General features: G+C 37.7%; 1 protein-coding gene across 1 annotated transcript in view; it reads left to right on the forward strand.

Annotated features, from left to right (window-relative positions):
- Nucleotides 1-23,634, forward strand: part of KLHL13 (kelch like family member 13) — a 419,190-nt gene that overhangs the window by 136,570 nt on the left and 258,986 nt on the right. The window lies entirely within an intron of this gene.

Raw genomic sequence — 23,634 nt, forward strand, 5'->3', positions numbered from 1 at the left:
ACCTGCTGGATAGACTCCAAGAAACCAAAGCTTGTGGGTCCCTTGGGGTGGGAGAATAGAGAGAGGGGTGACAGAGTTGACACTCAAAGGAACTGATAGAAGGGCATCACCAGGTGTGGAGCCTGAGGCTGAATTTTCCTCTCAGGTGGAAACCTTACCTGTCCGGTACACAGCAAGACTGACAGATTGATAGCTCTCTTTTGATTCTGCAGGAGATAGTGAATGATTGTTTTTAAATCAATAGTGATTTAACTGATTAATCCCAGTAACAAGACAAGACAGAATGTAGTAAGTGGCATAAGACAGCTTATATAAAATGTCACTGGGGTTTAGATAATAAAAAAAATAATAACAAAAGCTTGCATTTTCAGAATGCTTTCTCTGCCAGGATCTGTACTAAATGCCTTTTATGCATCATCTCACTCAGTCCTCACAGTGCTTACCTTATGAAGTAGGTAAGTTTTCTCATGCCCATGGATAACTCTGAGTTGAGCATCTTGTCCAAGGCTACACAGCTAGTAAGCAGTGTCTAGATTCAAACCCAGATCTGTGTGGTTGACCTCAGAGAGTTTCTGGGTGGGTGATTCAGGAGGGTGATTCAGGACAGTCTTTATGACACAGGTGGCAATTGAGGTTGACCCTAAAGGATAGGTAGGAGGGCAGAGCCTGAACAAGCGCGTGCAAGTGATAGGGGGTGGAGCTAAGTGCAGGAACAGTAAGTGGAATAGTTTGCTTGGAGCTTCATGTGGTGCAAGAGCTATTGGGGCAGAGAAGACTGAAGAGAGCAGTTGAGACCACATTTTGGAGGCCTCTGAATTCCAAGCTGAAGAATTTGTGCTATGTAGTTGTATTAGTTTGCTAGGGCTGTCAAAATCAAGTGCCACAAAATAGATGGCTTAAGAAACATAAATTTATTGTCTTATAGTTCTGGAGGCCAGGAGTCTGAGATCAAGAGTTTGGCAGGGCTGTTTTCTTCTTAAGGTGATGAGAGAAGGATTTGTATTGGGCTTCTCTTTGGCTTGCACATGGTCTTTTTCTCCCTGTATCTTCACATTGTCTTCCCTCTATGTCTGTATCCAAATTTCCTTTTCTTATAAGGACACCAGTCAGATTGGATTAAGGCCCATCCTAATGACCTCATTTTAACTTGATTACCTCTTTAATGACTTTATGTCCAAATAAGGTCACATCCTGAGGTACTGGGGTTTAGGACTTTCACATGAATTTGAGGAGGCAGCACACAATTCAACCTGTACCACTAATTAGTTAGATGGTTCAGTGGTTTTATGGAGTCTGCTTTATTTTGAGAAAACTGTTGTTTAATTTCAGACTTTCAAATCAGGTACATAAAATCAAGTGATGCAAATCATATGAAATAAAGAGGGTAATAAATCTCAGAGGCACCAGTGTGGTGAGAAGAAAAAGAAAACCTTTCTATTTATAACAAGAGCCAACCACAGACATTTCTGCATCAAGAACTGGGCATTATTCATGTCCAAGGAGATGCCTTTTTGTTTAGGAAAATGTCTTAATGACTTATTTGAGTTTGAATGGTGAACCACACATCCCTCAACCCAGCCCTGGGCATTGTTTGAAAGGGGAGAATAAAACAAATAGTTAAATTTCTCATTATACTAAAGGTTGACTTTGAAAAATGGGGGTTAGGTGGAGATGAAGTAAGGAGGAATGAAGGTGACAATAATAAGAGAGGGGAGAGGGGAAGGGAAGAGAAACAAGTAAAACATGGCAGGAAACAGGGGATACAGTTGGACAGGTGGGACCACTACTTATTAGCAATGTGGCCTTGAGCAAGTCAATTAACCTTCCAAGCCTCAATTTCCTCTTCTTAGAAGTGCGGGACAAAAATGGGACTATCTCAGATGGTTGCTGTGTGTGAGGGTTAAGTAAGATAGTGGTTGTTAGATGTTTGGAACAATGCCAGACACATAATTTAGTGCACGATAAATATTAGCTGTGGGAAAGACCAAGAGATTTCTAGAAGTACTTGGAATGAGGACTCAAAACACTTTTTTTTCTAACTATTGAAAGGACCAGACCAGAAGGAGGGAGGTCTTGGGAACACCCAGGCTGGAAACATCCGGGTTGCTCTGGGGAGTAAGGATGGATCTGTAGGAGTGTAGTATGCATAGGAAGAATGAAATTAACAAAGTTCCTGGAAGAAAATCAAGAGGAAAATATCTTTTAATTAATTCAATCAATGATGAGTACTCCCCAACTCACTGTTGCTCTTTCTGTCTCTTTCACAATTTGGCTCGGTTTTAAGCTATTGTGCTGCTGGACAAGTGCCTCCCCCCATACCCATTTATATTTTGTTATGATATATTGCAAGAATGCAGAAAAGCATAGAGAAAAACATGATGAACACCTATGTGCTCACCACCCAGTTCTATCAAATCTGAATGTTTTCTACATTCCTTTTTATTTAATTTTTTAGAAATAAAATGTTATAGATAAAATTGAAGCCCTTTGGACACTTCTTTCTCTCTTCCAGTCTGTGAATGCCTCTCCCAGGAATACAATTTTTTGGAATACAATGTGAATTATGTTCCGTGGAGTTGTGCATCAGCAGTCCAGGATCCTGAATAAGATGTTTTTCATTCTTATGTATTTTTTAGTACTTTTAACACCAATGACTGTATTCATAAACAATATTCTTTTACAGGTTTTAAGCCTTACTAATGGTACCTTCCTGTATTTAACATTTTGCAACTTGCTTTTTTTATTATCACTCAATTATTGAATTCATCTATGCAGATACACAGAGCTGTGTTCATTCATTTCACCAATGTAAAATGAAACTCCATTGTATGACTATGTCATAATTTATCTTTTCTCCTGTTGATAGACATGTAGGCTTTTTTTTTCTTTGCTATTCCTGCAGTGATGATTCCTGTGTATCATACAAAAGTTTCTCTAGGGCAGGGGTCCTCAAACTTTTTAAACAGGGGGCCAGTTCACTGTCCCTCAGACCGTTGGAGGGCCGGACTATAGTTTAAAAAAAACACACTATGAACAAATTCCTATGCACACTGCACATATCTTATTTTGAAGTAAAAAAACAAAACGGGAACAAATACAATATTTGTATTTGCATGTGGCCCGCAGGCCGTAGTTTGAGGACCCCTGCTCTAGGGAATATACAGAAGTGGAATTGTGCATCTTTAGCTCTATCAGATATTGACAAATTGCTCTCCAAAGTAATTGTACTAATGTCAATGGGGGAAAAAGACATATGTAATATTTTCAATAATAAAGAATTTAAATAAAAAAAGTAATTGTAGTAATGTACCAGTGGTATGAGTTAATATTGTTTTACATCTTCATCAACAATTGGTATCATCAAATTTTATAATGTTGTCAATCTAAAGGCTAGGAAATATCTTGTTACTTTAATTTTATTCTGTTATCTTAATCTTATTATTTTAATAGTTATTGGTAAGGTTGAGTATATTTTCATAAATTTATCAACCATTTAGGTTTCCTTTTCTGTGAAGAACCTACTCATGTTTTTAAGGATTAAATGAAGTTATATGTGTAAAGCAATTAGAATAGTGCATGATATAAAGTACACAATACATATTAGCTATTATTATTTGCCTGTTTTCCTATTGGATTTCTACTGATTTGTAATTCTGATATATATTTTATATAAATCTTTTTTTTAAAAAATATATTTTATTGATTTTTTACAGAGAGGAAGGGAGAGAGATAGAGAGCCAGAAACATCGATGAGAGAGAAACATCGATCAGCTGCCTCCTGCACATCTCCTACTGGGGATGTGCCCGCAACCCAGGTACATGCCCTTGACCGGAATCGAACCTGGGACCTTTCAGTCCGCAGGCCGACGCTCTATCCACTGAGCCAAACCGGTTTCAGCTATAAATCTTTTTTTTACAATATATTTTATTGATTTTTTACAGAGAGGAAGGGAGAGAGATAGAGAGTTAGAAACATCGATGAGAGAGAAACATCGATCAGCTGCCCCCTGCACATCTCCCACTGGGGATGTGTCCGAAACCCAGGTACATGCCCCTGACCGGAATCGAACCCGGGACCTCTCAGTCCGCAGGCCGACGCTCCATCCACTGAGCCAAACCGGTTTCGGCAATTTTATATAAATCTTTTGTTATGAGTTGCAAATATTTTCTCCCATTCTGTAATTTGTATTTTTTATAGAATGCATACATTTTAGATTTCAATGAGTCAGACTTATTCTTTTCATATATGTTTTTGTACATTTTGAGTCCTGTTAAAGAAATACCTACCCTGATGTCATAAAGACAGTCTTATCTCTTATAAAAATTTTTAGGTTTAATTTTCATATTTAGGTTTTTTAAATATACATGGATTTTATTTTTGTGTGTGGCAGGATGCATGAATTGATTTTTTTCCCCAAAGAAAACTGGCCCCATTTACTGAACGGTCCATCTTTTCTCCAGTGATATGTAATGTTACTCCTGCTGTATATCAACTTTTTATGGCTTTGTTTTATGGTTTTCTCTTTGGTTACATTGGGCTATATGTATTTGTCTGTCCCTGCACCATTACCAAATTGTCCTGACTACTTGAGTTCTATAGTACAAACTGTAAAGTAAGTTCCTCCTGTTTTGCTTTTCTTCATAAATGTTCTCAACTCTTCTTGACTCTTTGATCCTCTATATGAATTTTAGAATCAATTTATAAAATCCCACAACAATTTTTATGGGATTTTTGTTAGAATTGCATTGACTTTAAGGATTAAGTTGGGAGAATTGATATCTTTATGACATTGAGCTTTCCCTTTCATGGACATGATATAGTACTGTCTTTTTAAACTTCATTTGCTTTTCAGTAAAGTTTTATTACTGTCTCTCTTAAGGTCTTGTACAAATATTGTTTGATTTATTCCCAGATACTGTATTAGTCAGGGTTCTCTAGAGAAACAGAATAGGACACATATAGCTATAGATGTAGATATAGATATAAGTGGAGATTTATTGTAAGAATTGGCTTTTATGATAATGGAAGCCAAAAAGTTCCACAGTCTGCAGTCTGCAAACTGGAGAGCCAGGAAAGCTAGTGGTATAATTCAGTCTGAGTCCAAAGGCCTGAGAACCAGGGGAGCTGATAGGGTAAATCCTAGTCCAAGGCCAAAGGCCTTAGAACTGGGTGGCCACTGGTGTAAGTCCCAGAGTCCAAAGACCCCAGAACCAAGAGCTCCATCCAATATCTAAGGGTAGGAAAAATATGGACCTTCCAGCTTAAGAAGAGGAAGAATTTGCCCTTCTGCCCTTTTTTCCTTTTGGACATTCAATCAATTGGATGATGCTCATCCATATTGGTGAAGGAAGGTCTCTTTACTCAGTCTACCAAATCAAATGTTAATCTACCAAATATATTTTCAAGATACCTAGAAATAACGTTTTTCCAACTAGCTGGTCATCTCTTAGCCCAGCCAGGTTGACTTATAAAATTAACCATCACAGGTATCTTATAATTTTGTTGCTATCTTAAAAGTTTTATCTCCTTTTTAATTCATATATTCTCTTTGCTGGTTGTGTATAGGAATGCAATAGATTTTTATATTAATCCTTTATACAATAACATTGCTAGTATCTCTTATTAGTTCCTTATATACAGATAATCCAACCATATCATTTAAATATACTGATTATTTCCCCCTACCCTTATATCTTTTAGTTTCAGATATATTTTTTAATTTTAGAATTATTATTTAAAGGGGTATATGTATATGTGTGTGTTTCAACTCTGATGAGACTCTTCATAGTTTCATCTATTTCTCCATCCTTTCTTCAATTTTTTGAATGAATTCATCATAGCTACTCTTGTAATCCTCTCCTGAGTGGATCTGAAACTCTAATCTTTTTTTTTTTAATTTTATTGATTTTTTACAGAGAGGAAGGGAGAGAGATGGAGAGTCAGAAACATCGATCAGCCGCCTCCTGCACATCCCCCACTGGGGATGTGCCCGCAACCCAGGTACATGCCCTTCACGGAATCGAACCTGGGACCTTTCAGTCTGCAGGCCAACGCTCTATCCACTGAGCCAAACCGGTTTCGGCAGAAACTCTAATCTTTATATAGTGTGCTCTATAGTACATTTCACAGGCTTTATAGATATCATAAAATGTTCTGAGGATAAAATCAGCTGTGTGTTTGAGGAGCCTAAAGTTTTTGCCAAGTCTTTTCTTAAAGTTCATTAGTGTTTCCAGAGAATAAGTTTTTGGTTTTGTTTTTCATCTTTAGTATATTTTTTTAAAAAATTAACTTCTGCAATCTTTATTACTTCCTTATTTTTCTAACTTCTTGAGTTATACATGTTTACTAATTTTAAAAAATCTTTTTTTCTCAGATAAGTATCTGAGGAATAAATTTACTTATAACTACTGCTGTAGCTATATCCTTCTGGTTTATGATGCATAGTGTTTTCAAAGTTTTGTACACTGACTAATTTCCATTACGATTTCTTCTTTTTTAAAAAAATTCTTTATTAATGTATTACATATGTGTCCTTATCCCCCCCACTGCCCCCCACCCCCCCCACTCATGCCCTCACCCCCCCTGGTGTCTGTGTCCATTGGTTAGGCTTATATGCATGCATACAAGTCCTTTGGTTGATCTCTCCCCCTTACCCCCACCCTCCCCTACCTTCCCTCTGAGGTTTGACGGTCTGATCGATGCTTCTCTATCTCTGGATCTGTTTTTGTTCATCAGTTTATGTTGTTCATTATATTCCATAAATGAGTGAGATCATGTGATATTTATCTTTCTCTGACTGGCTTATTTCACTTAGCATAATGCTCTCTAGTTCCATCGATTTCTTCTTTTTGGCCAATGAGTAATTTAGAAATGTTTCTCATTTACAATATCTGTTTTAAACTTATTTTTGTTATTTCTAATGAGGTCAGTAGGATTTTGATTCTTTGGTGTGTTCTGAGACTTTCTTTATTGCCTGTTTTAGGGTAAATTTTTAATAAATATTCCATATGTGCTTAAAATAAATATGTATTTTTAATCATATGCAAGATTATGTAAATATTTATTTGAAAAATATGTTTTTGTTAACTCTTTAATATAATTATTAGGTTCTAAAATCCTAGCTTTGAAGCCTTCTTATATATTTTGATATAAACATCATATCACTTCTGTTGATCACAAAGTAGGTAATTCATTTAAGTTACAGAATGTTTTTCTTCTAATTTATGGATGAGAGTATTAAATACACATGCCAAATAGTCTTTTAGGTATCTATACTTTTATATTATTTGTTATAATAGCACACTATAAGAGAGGGAGAGCATAACATGTATTTTTCCATCCTAATATTCTCTCTTGAACTGTCTAGTATTCCCATAGTAAATTTTGAATCTTACTAGATTGGCTAAAGTCTTTTGCTCCCTTTTCACATTGCAAGAATATTAAAAAGAGCTAGAACTTGAAGTGAAAATTTAGTAATATAGGAACCTCCAGAATATCTCCTGGGTCTTATTTAAATAAGATAGTGGATGCTGTTGCTATAGCATTCAAAGGCCGTGGTACTTTAAATTGCAGCTCTGTTACCTGAGGCTCAAACCTCAGTAGACCCCTGAATTGTAAGGAACATATATTATCAAATCAGTGTCCTAGAAATCTGAATATGAATGAGTTTTGGCTGACTATCCATATTTGGCTTACTTGAAAGGTCTTAAAAATGAATTGGTGTTCTTGGACCCAATTTAATTTGTAATGAGTCTAAGAAACTAAAGAATCATTACCATGGGGCTCCAGAATGAAATCAATCTTTTTTTTTTATTACATTTTGCCTCTATCTTTGATGTGATGGTTTTAAAGTGGAACGGAGACTATTAATCAGATGCAAGGAACTTGAGACTATCACATTTCAAAATCTAAAAATTTCCCAGCTGCCACTGATTCATATTTTACTCCTAAATAATTCCATATATTGCTTGGGAATTTAGAAGGTTTGGGAGGAGTGCTTGTTTCCCCTGGAGAGATGCTTAGTGTCTATAAGAACAGTGTTGGCTTCTAGAGCTTTTAGGGATTGGTGAGTATTGTGACTTTCTCTATGGTGGTCAGATTTTTGACATTAGCTTCCTGAAGCAATAATCCTCTTCGCCTTCCTTTTACATAACAGAAAGAGACTCATTATTTTCTGTTATTTGGATAACATAGACAAGGAAATGATTTTTTAGGTTATTTGAGGAGATAATTTCAGGTTGCTGCTTACATAAACCAGAATCTAAAATGTTATAATTGACCTCATGGGCAACCCTCAAATTTATTTATTTATTTTTTATTGAATTCAGAGAGGAAGGGAGAGGGAGAGAGAGAAACATCAATGATGAGAGAGAATCATTCTGCAACCCGGGCATGTGCCCTTGACCGGAATCGAACCCAGGACCCTTCAGTCCGCAGGCCGACGCTCTATCCACTGAGCCAAACCAGCTAGGGCGGCAACCCTCAAATTTATAAAAAGAATCTATTACCACATTTTGTAAGTGGCATGTTTGGAATTGGTTTCTCATAGAAACAGTGCTATATTTGATTAAGGTTCAAGGTGGGACTAAAAAACTCCAGTTTCACCCAGAGTGTGACTGAAATGTTGTTACATTTATGGTTTTAACCCTTTTTTCTTTTAAGTTTTATAAAGTATATTTAAACATACAAAATATCTTTAAAGGTTACCGAGCACCTAGGATCCTAACCACATGCCTCATACTTAGGAACTCAACTGGGGCTTTGTATGTCACTTAATCCCCTAAGTGCACCCCTAGAAATTAGCCATCAGTGAGAGGGAGTGAGGTTCCTTGAACCCCCAGGTGAAATGACATTCTGGATGCTTCAGTTTCTACTTTTCCAGGTCTCAGGAGTCAAAATGCACATGTTATCAAGACGGAGGGAAAGAATGAGGTGGACACTGGAGGCAAGTGGATGAACTCCAGACATTAGCTAGACACCCAAACACCCGGGTAGAGCCCTAGCTGGGAGCAGCTGGGAGCAGGGAAACTGGCTTCTTTCAATCAGTCACGCTGGAGAGTGGAGTGAGGAAAGTTCCCACAGAGCTCCTGTAGCTGCAAGCCTGCCCTAGCAGACTGGAAGTGTAGTGAGGAAGGCAAAGTTAAGTTCATTAACATACCAATTAATTGGCATACCTATCAGCAAAATCCGGCCTGGGGAACTCCATTAGTTAAATAGCTTGGGTGTTTCAACAGGTAAATTATAAGGAAAAGAGAAGAAAAGAGGGATATTAGAGTAAAAGAGATTAAAAGACATCTAGTTTTTCAAATGGACAAGACTAAAATAGTGTCTAGGGATTCACATTTAGGTGATAAAACTGTCTTTTTAAGACAAGGAAGTGTTTACTATAAAAATCTAGACAATAGTTATATATGGGTGAAGGGAGGGGCTTGTGATGTGGGCAGTATACATGGAAGGGGCTTCTGGGGAAACTGACAAAAATCTATTTCTTGATGTGGTAATGGTTAAAAAGGTTTTGCTTTATATGAATTCATTAAGCCATGCATCTGTTACATCTGTGTGGTTTTCCTTATCTGTTTTACTTTACAATAAAAAGCATAGAAAAATAGAAGAAGAAGGGCATAGCCAGGGAGACAAAGCACTAAGCAGCTGCTGGGAGACTGACATGGTTACTGAGGATTTTAAAGGAAGGTAGAGGAAAAAGCATTTCTGTCACAACATGGGTAGAATGGACTGGAGAAGGAAGTGGTGGCTGGAAAGGCATAACAGTGACAGAGAAAATGAAGGGAAGGACACAAGGCTTGGAGAGAATTGGGAAACTTCTGGGCTTAATCTACTGTTCCTCATCAAAGGAACATAGATTGAGGATCCTTGTGGTGGTGCTGCCCCAAATATCTGGGGCAGAAACAAGTGTTTCACATGTTACTTGTGTTCCATTTCAAAACATGAATAATGTCATCAACTTGCCTCAAGATGTTATGAAATACCAATACATGGTCTGATATTTAATCCAAATTTTAACAGTATGGGTTAACTTAACACAACATTTCTAGGTTGAGAATCACCTAACAAAATAGCAAAAACTTAAAAACAGGCAGCCTGAGAGCAGGCAAGACAGAAGGGTTCAAATAGGTGGTGAGAAATAGGGAGTGGGGGCCCAGTAGTTGTGTTTGTGATTCAAAGTCAAGACTCTTGTCTTCCAGAATACTGGTAAGAGCAAAGCAGAGCCCCTATTTCAGAGCAACTGAGGCTGCAGGCAAATCAACCAGATAGAGACTTAGGCAAAGGGACTAAGCGGGCAACATTAATTGCATCTGGAGTATAAGGCACAATGTTATAACAGGATCAGCAGCCAGGTTGACTGCATGCAGTCATCTGAGTTATGGGAATCAGGCTCCTTAATTTCTCCTTGATGCATAAAACAGGATTTGTTCCAGAGCTTGAGGCAGACTGAGTCTAGGGGAGTGAGGTTGGGGACAGACAAGTGGCCCCAGCTGTGAAATTTGTTTTGTTCTTTCACTCCTTAATCAAATACAAGTAAAACTCTGTTTTCATACTATCATTTTTCCCCTAGAGATTTGACAAGATTTAGGTTCACTTTTTAAGTTAAGAATTTCTCATTGGTGGTGTTTATCCCATTGCAGCACATCAGGCTGCCTATAATGTCTCAGTGTCTCACTTTTTATAATATTAAGATCGATCGGTGGGGTTCAGGTGGTGTCAGCCTGATTCTTGCATTTTAAAGTATCTCATCAACCTTTAACCTAATGATTTTAGCATCTACTGATGATCATTGCCTAGATCCATTATTTCATTAAAGGCAAGAGAGTGGTGATTTTTTCCAATGCTGTCATTTCTTCTGCATTTATTAACTAGAATTCTATAAAAAAAGAAATTTCCCTAATCAATTATGTGATTATCCTGAAATATAGTTCTTATAGGAAAGGTAGGACAAGTGCTTAATTCTTGTCTTTTACTTATCAATTTTCAGAACGATTTGATTTCCTAGTAAGCTCCAATGGTGACTAATGTGTTTTATGAGCTCATTATGAATTTATGAATTTTTATGTATTTAATATGTCTCAATAAATCACTGTGATTTTTTTCCTTTGGTACCCAAATTGTCCTATATTAGGCCAGTGGGAGCCCCTTTAAAGTTGACTCCTGAGGCCTTTTGATATGACAGCAGTATTGCTGATAGCTTCCTTGCTTTCTAGCACAAGAAGATATTCCAGGCAGATTCTGGAGTCAGCCATTTCTCTAAGCAGTGGTTCTCAACCTCCTGGCCCTTTAAATACAGTTCCTCATGTTGTGACCCAACCATAATATTATTTTCGTTGCTACTTCATAACTGTAATGTTGCTACTGTTATGAATCGTAATGTAAATATCTGATATGCAGGATGGTCTTAGGTGACCCCTGTGAAAGGGTCGTTCAACCGCCAAAGGGGTAGCGACCCACAGGTTGAGAACCGCTGCAAAGAATCCTGTTTGTTTTTTTTTTAAATATTTTATTGATTTTTTACAGAGAGAAAGGGAGAAGGATAGAGAGTTAGAAACATCGATGAGAGAGAAGCATCGATCAGCTGCCTCCTGCACATCCCCTACTGGGGGTGTACCCGCAACCAAGGTACATGCCCTTGACCAGAATCGAACCCGGGACCCTTCAGTCCCCAGGCTGACGCTCTATCCAGTGAGCCAAACCAGCCAGGCAGAATCCTGGTTTTATATATTGGGGAATGACTTTCACAGATTACAGTTTGTGTGCCAAGGCACTCATTGCTGTTAGTTGGTCATTGCCTCTAGGATTTCTCAGTGGTCGCAGCTAGGAATTACCTTTTTGTTAAAAAAAAGAAAAGAAATATGAGCTAATAGTGATATTTCCAATTTTAAATGTAAGATTATAAGGTTTTTACCTAACATTGAATTTATATTTGTTTCTCCTTTCTTTTATTTTGAACATATTGGGCTATTTATTTATTGAATTTATTGAGGTGACACTGGTTAATAAAATTACATAGGTTTCATGTGTACAATTCTATAATACATCATCTGTATATTGCATTGTGTATTTACCACCCAAAGTCAAGTCTCCTTCCATTATCACATATTTGACCCCTTTACCCTTCACTGCCTCCACTTCCTTTCCCTCTGGTAACCACCATACTCTTATCTGTATCTATGCTTTTTTGTTTGTTTGTTTGTTTTTCTTGTTTATTTGTTGCTTTCAGTTCTATATATCATATATGTTTGAAATCATATACAGTGGGGCCTTGACTTACGAGTGTCCTGACTAACGAGTTTTTCGAGATACAAGCTGTCTCTTGGCTGATTTTTTGCTTTGAGTTGCGAGCTAAAATTCAGGTTACGAGCCAGCTTCAGATACCCCACCGCTAGTTGGCGTGGTGAACGTCACAGTGAACGCCACAACATCAGCTTGATTTGACATACGAGTAATTTGAGTTACGAGCTCCGTCAAGGAACGAATTAAACTCGTAAGTCAAGGCCCCACTGTAGTTCTTGACTTTTTCTGTCTCACTTACTTTGCTTAGCATGATATTCTCAAGATCCATCCATGTTGTCACAAATGGCAATTTTATCTTTTCTTAAGGCTGAGTAGTATTCTATTATATATGTACCACATCTTCTTTATCCATTCCTCTATCACAGGGTACTCAGTTGTTTCCATGTCTTGGCCACTGTGAATAAAACTGCAATGAAAATAGGGGTGCATATATCTTTGTGAGTAAATGTTTTCAATTTTTGGGGGTACATACCCAGAAGAGAGGTTGCTAGGTCATATATGGTAAATCTATTCTTAATTTTAAAAATTTATTTATTTTTAAAATTCTCACCCAAGGATATATTTTTATTGATTTTAGAGAGAGAGGAAGGGGGAGAGAGACATTGATGTGAGAGAGAAACATCGATTGCTTGCCCCAACTGGGGATGGAACCTGCAACATAGGTATGTGCCTAGGTATCTGACTAGAAATCAAACCCACCAACTTTTGGAGCATGGAACAATGCTCCAACTAGCCGAGCCCCCTGTCAGGGCTCTATTCTTAATTTTTTGAGAAGCCACCATACTGTTTTTCCTAAATTTATCTTTTTTGTCAAAAGTATTACAGATGTCCTCATTTTTTTCCTCCATTGGCCCACCCCCCAGGCCTTCACCACACTATTGTCTCTGTCCATGTGTTATGCATATATGCATATAAGTTCTTTGGTTAATCTTTCCCCACCCAACCCCACCTTCCCTCTGAGATTCATTAGTCCGTTCCATGTTTCTATGCATCTGGATATATTTTGTTCACCACAGTTTATTTTGCTCATTAGATTCCGCATATCAGTGAGATCAGGTAATACTTGTCTTTGTCTGACTGGCTTATTTCATTTAGCATAGTACTCTCTAGGTTTCTCTATGCTGTCTCAAAGGGTAAGAGATCCTTCTCTTTTATAGCTGCTTAGTATTCCATGGTGTAAATGTACCACAGCCTTTTAATCCACTCATCTACTGATGGGCACTTGGGCTGTTTCCAGATCTTAGCTATTGTAAAGAGTGCTGCTATGAACATAGGGGTGCATATATCCTTTCTGATTGGTGTTTCAGGTTTCTTAGGATATATTTCTAGAAGTGGGATCACTGGGTCAAAAGGCAGTTCCATATTTAATTTTTTGAGGAAACTCCATACTGTTTTCCACAGTGGCTGCACCCAGTCTGCATTCCCACCAGCTGTGAATGAGGGTTCCTTTTCTTCACAACCTCTCCAAGACTGGTTATTACGTGTCTTGGTGATAATAGCCATCTAACAGGTGTGAGGTGGTGTCACATTGTAGTTTTGATTTGCATTTTCCTAATAGCCAGTGAAGTTGAGCATCTTTTTATATATCTGTTGGTCATTTATATGTTTTCTTGGGAGAAGTATCTGTTCAGGTCCTCTGCCCCTTTTTTAATTGGATTTTTTGTTCGTTTTTGTTGTTAATAGCATTACCTATAATATAATATTATACTAGTTACCTCTAATACTAGTTACCAAGGGTTCTCCTGTGATCACATCCAATTAGGGGTATACAGTTAGGGGTGTACATTCAAAATTCTCTGTTTCTAAAAATGGAACTCCCATTTGACCCAGTGATCCCACTTCTAGGAATATATCCCAAGAAACTAGAAACACCAATCAGAAAGGATATATGCACCCCTACGTTCATAGCAGCACAATTTGCCATAGCTAAGATTTGGAAACAGCCTAAGTGCCCATCAGCAGATGAGTGGATTTAAAAACTGTGGTACATCTACACAATGGAATACTACGCTGCTGTTAAAAAGAAGGAATTCTTACCATTTGAAACAGCCTGGATGGAACTGGAGAGCATTATGCTAAGTGAAATAAGCCAGTCAGAGAAAGATAAATATCACAGGGTCTCACTCATTTGTGGAATATAATGAACGACATAAACTGATGAACAAAAACAGATCCAGAGACAGAGAAGCATCGATCAGACCGTCAAACCTCAGAGGGAAGGTAGGGGAGGGAGGGGTAAGGGGGAGAGATCAACCAAAGGACTTGTATGCATGCATATAGGCCTAACCAATGGACACAGACACCAGGGGGTGAGGGCATGAGTGGGGTTGTGGGGGGCAATGGGGATATAAGGACACATATGTAATACTTTAATCAATAAAGAAAAAATAAATAAAAGTAACAATAAAAACAAAACAAAATTCTCTGTTTCAAAGTCAAGTTGAAATAATTATCTTCTCTGTAAGAGTTTGTCCCCAATTTAGTAAAAGGTTAAGTTCATTTATTTCAGTTTGGTTTGTACTTTTTGGGTTTTCTTCTTTTTGATTAATTTTGTGCCAAAGTCGAAGTATACAGTATAACAAGGCATATTTAAAGAAGTCTCAAAGGCCATCCCTGACACTTCTACCCTGTCCCCTCCCTTCTCCTATAGGTAAGTATCTTTATTGCCTATTTATTGTGTTTTTAAAAAAATATAAGCAAATGTATGTTTTCCTTTAGAGTAGACTATTCAAAAGGTGGCATTATTACAAGCATTGCCTTCCGCCTTTCTTCCCCGTTCTTTTTAATTAACACTACACCACTAGACACAGGCATATGGGTACAACAGAATTTTAAAGTATAAATATGATTGCAGTATATTATACAGAAAATTGCACAAATTGTAAGTGTCCAGCTTGATGGGTATTCACAAAATACACACACCGATGTACTAACCAATGGAAAACATTGGGCACCCAGAACAGAACACACCAGCAACCCAAAAGCCTCCCTTATGCCTCCCTTTCCAGGCACTATACTCCTCTCAAGTGTTACCACTATTCTGATATTTATAAAAAAATATATATTTTATTGATTTTAGAGAGGAAGAGAGAGGGAGAGAGAGATAGAAACATCAATGATAAGAGAGAATCATTGATTGGCTGCCTCCTGCACACCCCCTACTAGGGATCGAGCCTGCAACCCAGGCATGTGCCCTTGACCAGAATCGAACCCAGGACCCTTCAGTCTGCAGACCGACTCTCTATCCACTGAGCCAAACCAGCTAGGGCACTATTCTGACATTTTTAGAAATTGAATTTATTGGGATGACATTGGTTAATAAAACCATACAGGTTTCAAGTGCACAACTCTATAACACATCATCTGCACACTGCACCATGCACTCACCACTCAAAGTCAAGTTTCTTTCCACTACCATTTATCCCTCCTTTGCCCTCTTCCACCTCCCCCAACCCCCTTTCTCTCTGGCGAGCACCATACTGTTGTCCGTGTCTGTTTTTTTTTCTAAATCCCTTTACCTTTATCAACCAGCCCCCCAGACCCTCCCCCCAACCCCTCTCCCCTCTGACAACTGTCAGTCTGTTCCCTGTATCTATGAGTCTGTTTCTATTTTGTTTGTTAGTTTACTTTGTTCATTAGATTCCACATAAAAGTGAAATCATATGGTATTTGTCTTTCTCTGACTGGTTTATTTCACTTAGCATAATATGCTCTGGTTCTATCCATGCTGTTGCAAAAGGTAAGATTTCCTTTTTATGGTGGAGTTGTATTCCATTGTGTAAATGTACCACAGCTTTTTTATCTACTCATCTACTGATGGGCATTTGGGCTGTTTCCAAATCTTAGTTATTGTAAATTATTTTACCCTTGCTTTCCCCCCTAATAACAGATTCTGTTGATATGTCATAACAGTATGTAGAAGCCATTCTCATTCTTTTATTTTTGAAAAATAGCTGTATAGTACCCATTGTGTGGATGTACCATAGTTTATTGAAGCAGTCCCTGATTAATAGACATTTGACTTGTTGCCAGTCCTTTACAAATCATTACAAATAATGAGGCATTGAATGGCCTTATACATATGCTATTTTGTCAGTGTATCTTTGTGATAACATTGATATAATTTTTTTAAAATTTTTTTTTATTGATTTCAGAGAGAGAAAGAGGGAGAGAGAGGTAGAAACATGGATGAGAGAGAAGTATCAGTCAGCTGCCTCCTACACACCCCCTATTGAGGGTCCAGCTTGAATAGAACTGTGACCTCCTGGTTCATGGCTAGATGCACAACCACTGAACAACATTGGCCCGGCAAATTTTTGATGTGAGCTTCAGTTAATCAAGACTATTACAAGTCCCTAGTGTCTGGTCAACAGTGAAAGCTGCTAATGTAGTGTTGATGAATGCTGTCGAAGGAAAAGTCTTAAAGATAGCAGATATATTCACAAATCACTTATAACTCACTGCCCCTCAACATTCTCCAAAGGCATCATACACACTCTGGTCTCTGGATCTTTGCTTGTTCACAAACCACTAGCCCCAGAATACTTTCCCTCCTCCATGAATTCTAATTTGAACCTTTCCTATTTTTATGTCTTTGTTTCCTCTAACCATTGAAAGTATTTTAAAACTTTTAAATTTATAGTTTGAATATTCAAGAGGTCTTTGAAATAATGCTTATCTTCCACCTACAATTAGATTATACTGCTGCAAGAAGGCAGAAGTATCTTCTTGGTTTTGTTCTCATGGTCCAAATCCCAAAGCAAGGGCAACTTGGTTAAGTTTTTCTGAACCTGTTTCTTTATCTGTAAATGGAAAGGAATGGGTTGGATGATTTCTACTCTCTGACCCCAACTTTTGTGAGTCTAAATAATTTCCTAAATGATTTTAGTTTTCTTTGCTTCTTTTTATTTTCTTTGGCAAGAGAGAAAAATGTGCTACAGGCTTTTCCTAGGCATATACTACTCAGGAATTATCTATAATTAAAAAGAAAAATTTGAAAAGAAAAATTTGAAAAGCAAAGCCATTTTCCTTGTTACTGTAACCAAAGAATGAAATCCTCCTCTTGTGTGTTGTCTTTTTTTTTTTTTTTTTTTTTTTTTTTGTAGCTGCTGGCTGGGTATTTCTTAAATTTATATTTGTTTTATTTGATAATTTATTCCTTATTTAACAAACATTTATTGAATATTTTTATGTGCTAGTCACCATTTGTTATTATTGGCTTTGCTCCTTTTGTTGCTTTGTTTTTAGCAGTAGTGTGAGCTCAAAATCTGTTTTCTTTTTTTGTAACTTCTAATAATAGATACATACAATTGCCAGAAACCAAACTTCTAAATAACAAACTAAAGCAATTTTCTTGACTAAATGATAAATTGGATTAATCATATTACTTAAGTAGGTAGTAAGTGATTTTGTGGTTCTCCTACATTTTGAATTAACAGACCAATAATATTAAAAGAAAAAATAGACTGACCTAGAGTTGCTCTTTGTTTTTTTGCAAAGTGAGGATGTTAAAAAGACAACTGCCACCATAAAATAAGAAAATTTCAGTGCCAAGAAAAAAAAATGGAACAAATATTCATGAGAAACTTGTAATAAAATAAATTTAAAAAATTGAATATAAATTTAGTTGTGAAACATCCTCTTTATTATACTCTTTTTCTTTATGTTTTGCCATGGACTTGGGAAAACATAGTTACAGACTGGTTCATGTCTTTGGACCATTGTTTATGAATCACCATTTTAGAATGAGAATTGTAATTTTTATTTTTCACTTGTGTTCCCATTGTGCTAGGCTCCAAAAAATAATCAAATTCAATTGAAGTCTATCTTTGGAGTTAATATATTTTAACCAAAGCATTATTATTTTGACTGAGGAGGTGATTTTTTATGATGTGAAAGACACTGGTGAAGTAAAAGTGGCTTTATACACTGTTAAGTATTTGTAGCCCAGATTTTGTAGATAGTGAAAGAAACATTGAGTTAGTGCCCTCAATTCAGTGAGTCAGTAAAATAGGAAAGAATAGAACAAGACACTGGAATTTTAGGACCATATAACCACTTTAGTATAATCAGAAATTAGAACAGATTAACTTTATGTGATTTTCATCAGCTTTGGCTGACTCATTACCCTAATGATGCAGCATGATTTTTTGACCAAATATGCATGAGTTTATATTCTAGTCCCAGGTTGAAATCAGCTTTATCCCTGTTACACTTGGCTGTGGAATAAATTTCCATTTTGCTCCAGCTTGCAACAAGACAGTGAATTCCAGCTATGTTCTTCCCAAGACCCAGTTAATAAAATTCTGTGAAGATGCACAGATTCATAGGTTCTTAATAATCAGTGATTTTCCCCAGCATTCTCACAATTCACTAATGTAAACCGGATTAGTCTCGAAGGAACCCTCAGCTCAGAGATTCTAAAATTCTACAGTTTTCTCAACTTTCTGATGTATAGGATAACACTGAGTCAAGTAGCACAGGGATTGCCAATTTTATCAAGATTTTCTAAAGATTTTGTGTATATTGTGTGTCCTAAGCCATTTTTTAAAAAATTTTGTTTTATTGCTTAAAGTCCTAAGCCATTTTTTAGAAAAACTATATTTTTATTGCTTTCGGAGAGGAAAGGAGAGGGAGAGAGAGAATCATTGACCGGCTGCATGCCCCACACTGGGGATTGAGCCAGCAACCTGGTCATGTGCCCTGACCAGGAATCGAACCGTGACTTCCTGGTTCATAGGTCGATGCTCAACTACTGAGCCATGTAGCTGGGCCTGAGCCATTTTTTAATAAGTGGAGTCATGTGGAAGATTTTTTAATTTTAATTTAAAAAATTTTACAAGTGAGTGTTTACAAGGAGGCACATTTGACCCTATAAGAAATCTCATATTATTCTATTATCCTAATCTAATAATCTTGTGAAATTAACTTTTATTCCTCTTTTTGAAAGGAGAAAACTGATGCTTAGGAAGTTAGGCAATGACTACCACCCTATTCAACAAAGGATGTGGTCCCTTTAAGCCTAGGAGAGGCTATCAGGGAAGAGCTGAACTAAAAACCTGGCCAAGATCCACAGACCTTGTTGACACAATGTAGCTTCTCAGGAGAACTCCTTAAGGCTATTGTGTGTAACTATGGTTTCCACTTTCCTGGCCCCTTGTGTGTCTGCTACAGTCCTGATCCCACATTTCCTGGACCAGCCTACTTGACCAAGTAAGGGAGTACTCATTTGGTTTATGTTCATCATCTGTCTCACTCCACAAGCAGATTCACTTTTTTATTTTCTACCTTAATTTCTCTGACATGAATCTCAATCAGTTTGCCCTAGCTGGCACCAGCCACAACTTTTATTTGCTCATATCAGCTTAAGAATCATTTCACGCCATCTTTACCTTGAACCTACTCATTCTATTTATTCATTCTCATCTCTTCAAGCTATGTTTCATTTTGCTAGCCCTGGGCCTTATATCGTTTCTAGTGGGTTTGGGATTAAAATTGATTATATAACTTATATCTGTTTTTCAACATTTATTCATTCACATCCATTCATTCAAAACACAGCAAGTCCTTGTGTTTATATAGCATCAATGAGATGCTATATGAATTTAACTCCTGTTTATATCAAATAGCTGATTGTAAAATTGGTTTCATTATTGGTTTCATATTGATGATGTTAACTGAGTACTTACTGTATATTCATTGAGGATCTACTATTAGTCACTGTGGTAGGCACTGAGGATAAAGAGGTGAACAATACAGTCATGGTCCCTGCTCTCATGGAGTGCAAAATTTAGGAAGAGAGATAATAATTAATCTAATAATCATACTAGTGAGTATATAATTACAAACCTCTTTGTCTTTAACCTTTGGCATTTTAATTATGATGTGTCTTGGTGTGGTCCTCTTTGGGTTCCTCTTGTTTGGGACTCTCTGTCCTTCCTGGGCTTGTATGTCTATTTCTTTCACCACCTAAGGGAAGTTTTTTGTCATTATTTTTTCAAATAGGTTTTCAATTTCTTGGTCCCTCTCTTCTCCTTCCAGCACCTCCATGATGCAAATGTAGGTACACTTGAAGTTGTCCCATAGGCTTCTTATACTATCTTCATATTTTTGGATTCTTTTTTCTTTTTGCTGTTCTGATCAGGCAATTTTTAGCTAAAGGAGTCCATCACCACCATACCAATATTATGCAGTGTTAAAGGGTCTGGTTGAAGAAGAAGGAGAAGAAGAAAAGAAGAAGAAAAATATGAACAATAAAATGACAGTATATACATATGTATCAACAATTGAATCTAAAAATCAAAATAAACAAAGAATATAATGAACAGAATAAACTGATGACTAAAATAGAACCAGAGACATGGGAATATGAAACAAACTGACAAATCTCAGAGGGAAGAGGGAGAGGGGGCAGGAAAAGGTTAACCAAAAAACTAATATGCATATATACATTACCTGTGGACATAGACAATAGGGTGGTGAAGACTTGAGGTGGGGCAGGATCCGGGTGGAGGGGGGCAATGAGGGGAAAAGGGGAGACATCTGTAATACTCTCAACAATAAAGATGAAAAAATAAAATAGAGATAATAACACCTGCCTCCCAGGATAGTTATGAGGATTAAATAAATTAGAGTATATAGAAAGACCTAGTACATATAGAAAATGAGGGTTCCCTTTTAGCTCCCACACTACCCTTTCTCTTGGCATTCTTAACTCTTATTCTTTCCAGATGCATGGTCCCACAGCCAATTACTCCTTTTCTAAGACAATGAGAGCCTTTCAAGAGCTAGTTGCTTTTAGATTTTTCCACGTTCCATTTATCCAAGCACAAATAAATCCTTTCTCTTATCGATTACCTTTTATTATTAAAAGTTTCAGTGCATTGAATACTTATATGAAAGGATTCAACTCATCATAGAGATATGGAACTTACAGTGCTATAGAATGAAAAAATTGAAAACTACTGATTAGACTCCATTCATCTATCCATTTAGTCACCAAGTATTTCTTGACTCTCTATTATAGCTCTATTCTGTAAGGCATAAGTGTTCCAATACTTACTTTTCCAGGATAGATCATAGCATAGAATAGGGAGCAATATAAAATCTATAATAAAAGCATAGTATGCTAATTAGACTGGACGTCCTTCCGGACGACCTTCCGGACGTAGCTGGGGCTGCGAGGAAAGCCCGGGTCCTGGGTACCTGCAGGGAGCCAGAGGGAAGCCCAGGTCCTGGGTGCCTGCCAGCAGCCAGAGGGAAGCCTGGTTCCGGGTGCCAGAGGGAAGCTGGTGCCGGCAGCTGGGGGAAGGAAGGCCTACTCTTGCACGAATTTCATGCATTGGGCCTCTAGTCTGTTAATAAAATATCAGGGTTCCAAAAGATTCTGAGCCACATTTGACTTGAGGGAATGTCCTACTGGTAGCTAACTCTCCTTAGGCCCTAGTATTGCACTGTTTTATGGGGGACTGCTCTTTACAGTTTATCCATTTCCTACTTATGTAACTTTGGGCAAGTTGCTTAACTTTGAAGACTCCATTTTTTTTCATTTGTAGAAGAGAGTGAATAAAAATATTTTCCTCAGAAGGTTGTTATAAGGATTAAATGAACTGATTTATGTAAAGTGCTTAGCACAATGCTTGGCATGTAATAAGTACCTGATATCTGTCACTGTTCACCAGCACTGTCACTGTCATTATTATTCAGCTTAAGTGAACCTAACGGCTTGTAGGCCCAGATTTTAAATGTTCACACAATTTCCCCCTTGTATTTGGTGGAGACTGGGATGACAAATATGAATGCCAACTCTGCCATTAGTAACTAGGAAACCTTCGGTAAGTCATTTAATATTGCTAAACCACACTTTTGAGATCTGTAAAATGAGGAGACTCATGGTCCCTGTTTCATACATCTGTTGGGAAGATGAAATGAGGAAATGGGAAAGGCACTTAGCCTGGTGCCTGGAGGACCCCAGTAAATACACATTAGAAGTTAGCTATTAGAATTCTAAAGTTAGTTTTCTAATATCTCTGTACTCTCTCTTGTACTCCCTTTCTGTCTCTTATTTCTGGGGGGTGGGGCTCTGTTCAGAGGAAGCAAAAATAATTGTCCACCAGAATCATCTCTTTATCCTTATAAAGACCTATTTTCTACTTTATTATGTAGGCAATTAGACCCCCTTTTACTAAATCTTCCCATTTCAGACTATGCCCCTAGCTTTGGCTTGTATCCCCAAAGGGTCCATAATGATATTTTATTAAACAGGACCTCCCCAACACACACATACACACACACACTCCTCAGGCAAATTCTGTGTTCCTCCTCCAATGTGGATTCTATACTTTTGAAAAGCAATTTTTCCTTCATGCAATATAATGGGTCAGTAAATATGAGATCTCAGGCACCAGTCTCAGATCAGTTCCATTGACTACACTGTGTGTCCTCTCAAACTTCACCAATTTCAAGTAGAAGTGCCTCTGACCCATTAATGTCAAATGCAATGTGCTCTGCCTCTGACAATCTCTGCCAGTCTATGTGAGGACGCTTTGGCTTACAGGTGCATTAATGCTATTCTGATCTGCAGAAACCTTCAAACCAATTTGTGTGGGAAGATAAAAGTGTGTGTGTGTGCTGGAGGATGGGGTGGCATATGAAGAGCAGAAATCAACTGAATTATATGCATAGCCCATGGACATGGGCAATAGGTGGTGAAGACCTGGGGTGGGTAGGGACTGGAGAACGGGGTAAAGGGAGGGGAAATGGGGGATGTCTGTAGTACTATCCTATATAATAAAAGCCTAATATGCTATGATGTGCACTGACCACCAGGGGGCGGCATGGAGCATGGCGGGCATCAGTGACGCGGTGCTGGCAGTGGGCAGCAGTGGAGGCGCTGCCGGCCCTGATGGGCCCCCATGAGAGTGGGACCCCGGCGGGATGGTGGAGCAGGTGAGGGGGTGGTGCCAGGCCATGGTGGGGTGCCAGGTGGGGCTGCCGGGCTTCGAGGCAGAGGGCATGAGTTGGGGCCTAATCCTGCAGGCCACCCTGAGAGACCCCACCCATGCACAAATTCATGCACTAGGCTTCTAGTCAACAATAAAAATATAAGTATTAAAACTTAAAAAAAAACACCTGATTTAGAAAAATGAATTTTAACGCACATACTTTGCAGGTTTTAAGAAGCATTAAACTAAACAGCCTGAATAGTCCATTTGCTGAAAAGATATTTAATTATTTCAGTGAGAACTAGTTAGAGATGAGAGCCCATAAAATAAAGAGACTCCAGCATTTGATTTTAATGCGCTTTCTATTTTGCTACAGGCCACAATTTA

The sequence above is a fragment of the Myotis lucifugus genome, unplaced genomic scaffold (assembly GCF_000147115.1).
Source record: "Myotis lucifugus unplaced genomic scaffold, Myoluc2.0 scaffold_2, whole genome shotgun sequence".
Taxonomy (NCBI): Eukaryota; Metazoa; Chordata; class Mammalia; order Chiroptera; family Vespertilionidae; genus Myotis; species Myotis lucifugus.